We start from the raw sequence: 1,005 nt of genomic DNA on the forward strand, positions 1-1,005 counted from the left end.
TTCTTTTAAACAAATTTGAAAATTGAACCTAAATTGAGAAAACTGTTTTAAAAAGCAGAAATCAGCACTCATATGACACAGGAGAGGTTTGCCAGCTCTCCTCCTCACAACCTGCAGCTCTAATTGAAAAGGCAGAAAGCAATTAAGTTTGACAGCTTTCAGTTATTCAGAAATACCTGAATTTCTGCACCAAAGATGGCCATCCTACATCCTAGTGCAACATAAATCTATAACTTCTATTCTGAAAAACTTACCACCACCATGAAAAGAAAAGAAAAAAAAACGAAGCTTCAAAGCTTCAGCGTGACACTTCAAAACAGTATAAACTGCAAATCCTGAAGTGATCAGAAGTGAAAACCCAGTGCGGATATGCTAATAATCAGGAGGTTTCTATTCAAGACTTGACTAGCTGAACATAGAATCATACAATCATTTAGGCTGGAAAAGACCTTTAAGACTACCTATAATAAGAGAAGATAAATTCATAATGAGAAAAGATCAACTGCATTCCAAAACTTTTTTCCTAAGAGGAAGGACACCAAATAGTATTTGAAAAAACAGGTTGTCGTTCTGATCTCAACACCACTTTATTTAAATCACAGTGTAGCTGTAGCTGGTGGACTCCTGCAGAGTCCAGCTCAGGGCTGCAGATAAGGATATGCAACGACAGGCTGAACAGGCACAACCCTATCCTTTCCACAGGGCCACACGTACCTGACTGTTGACAGGCTTGAAGCAGATCCCAGGTTCAGCTCATGCCTGTGGCAATTCCGTGAGGAGGTGGAAGAGACAAAGCTCACACATTTCAGCAAGGGTTAGCCATGTCCATTAAGGCTCACTTTCAAGCTACCCCATAAATTATAAATACAATTAAATCGGACAGAATATAAACTGTTCGCACTTAACTTATTTACAATAAATGCTCGGTTTGGGTAAATGAACTGTATTTCAGCCTTTTATGTATCAAGCACCAGCTTACAGCAGTCTCATTATGAGGCTCAGAAT

The sequence above is a fragment of the Phaethon lepturus genome, unplaced genomic scaffold, assembly GCF_000687285.1.
Source record: "Phaethon lepturus isolate BGI_N335 unplaced genomic scaffold, ASM68728v1 scaffold11479, whole genome shotgun sequence".
NCBI lineage: Eukaryota > Metazoa > Chordata > Aves > Phaethontiformes > Phaethontidae > Phaethon > Phaethon lepturus.